This window comes from Arachis duranensis, chromosome 5 (genome assembly GCF_000817695.3).
Source record: "Arachis duranensis cultivar V14167 chromosome 5, aradu.V14167.gnm2.J7QH, whole genome shotgun sequence".
NCBI lineage: Eukaryota > Viridiplantae > Streptophyta > Magnoliopsida > Fabales > Fabaceae > Arachis > Arachis duranensis.
Window position 1 is genome coordinate 20,854,501 of NC_029776.3, and position 1,657 is coordinate 20,856,157.

Sequence of the window (1,657 nt, forward strand, 5' to 3'; positions counted from 1 at the left end):
GCTTGCTCCGGGTTAATGCTTAAGATACCTGGGTAGTAGCAAGGGTTGTGGTTCGTCCCGCTTGCTCCGGGTTAATGCTTAAGATACCTGGGTAGTAGCAAGGGTTGTGGTACGTCCCGCTTGCTCCGGGTCAATGCTTGTGTTTTCTCTCTGGTTGTAAGGGTGACAGGGCACCGATACCCTCTAATGGCGACAGGGCGCAGATACCCTCTAATGATATTAATACGCAACAGAGAGACTGTGCCCGGGTTAGCTACCGGACACGTCGGGTTGGCTTGATAACCGACATATGATATCATCAGCCATAGGGCAGGCATACATCATTTGCATATGTTTGAATTGTTTGGGTTTGCCTATTTGTTTTGGATTTCTATATCATACATGCTATGTTAGCTGATTACGTGCTACTTGTTCTACTTGTACTTTATTTGTGTATTACTTGTCTGTATTGCTTGTGTTTGTACAACTGAGAGATCCCTCATGATGGTGTTGGTGGATGTTGGGGCTGTTCTTGATGAGATGAATTGATAATGCGATTGCATGATGATGATTTTTGAATGAGATCATTTGAGCCCCCTGGGTAGACGCAGTGATGTGATTTCACTAGCTCCAGGCGAGGGTATGATGTATCGATATAGAGTTGCTAAGGCAGAACAACTGGTAATGGTTTTGCTTATGATTCTGAGTCTGATTCGTGTAAGAATCAGCGAGTTGGGAAACATGTGTAACATGAACTAGATTTAGTATCCCCTTACGACAGATGCCTATTCATGGATTAGTGAGAATCTAGGCTGGATACTTGGAGAAAAGAAGTTTAGGATGCTTAGTGAGTTTTTATTGCAGTGCATTGTATTTATTTGGCACTTTTACCGTACTGGGAACCCGTGGGCCCGGGGTTCTCATTCCGTATATATCTCTTGTTTTTCAGATACAGGTTCAGGTGCTCAGAAGTGAGCTGCGGTTCGTCTGAGAGACGGTGAAGATATTTATTTCCTCTACTTTGTGCTTTGATTAGAATCTCTCCATCTTTGTTTTGAAAAGATTATATTATGTATTGAACTCTTTTGGAACTTGCCTATAGAGGCTCTCATGTTTCCTTTGGGAGAGATTAGGATGTACTGTTGTCAACTACTTTCATACTATACCCTAGCCGGCCTAAACGACGCGGGTCGCGACTAGTGGCTATTTACTTACGTTATATATATCTATCTGTTATCTGTCTCTTAATCTCCTTTATGTCTTGTCCGTTCATCGCTTTCGGCTTCACAGTTTACCTTTTCGATGTCGAAACGTGAGTGATACGTCTTTGCGATTTTATTTCTACTCTTTTCAGGCTTCTCGATTAATATTCCTTTCGAAATTACCTATATTTATATATTAAAAATCCACCTGAGAGTCGTACCATCGTAATATCATTGACTTATGACTCGAGCATAAGGATTTGAATATTAGGGTGTTATATGTTCTATTGAAAAATACATTGATAAAAGAGAGGACTTGTCCCACTGTGCAATCCGACAGCTTGCCACTCTCATCTTGACTTCGAGAAGAACTAATAAATAAAGTTGGTTAGACGAAGTCATTCTATATGGCATTCAAAAAAAGTAGTAAATGATAGCACAAAATATTTTAGACCCTGAACATCACATTTGACAAA

General features: G+C 40.7%; 1 long non-coding RNA gene across 1 annotated transcript in view; it reads left to right on the forward strand.

Annotated features, from left to right (window-relative positions):
* Positions 1 to 977, forward strand: part of LOC127747480 (uncharacterized) — a 12,337-nt gene extending 11,360 nt beyond the window's left edge. Inside the window, exon 4 of the long non-coding RNA XR_008009320.1 lies at positions 929 to 977. This is a non-coding gene — a long non-coding RNA (uncharacterized LOC127747480). The remainder of the gene's footprint in view (positions 1 to 928) is intronic.
* Positions 978 to 1,657: the final 680 nt, after the last annotated feature.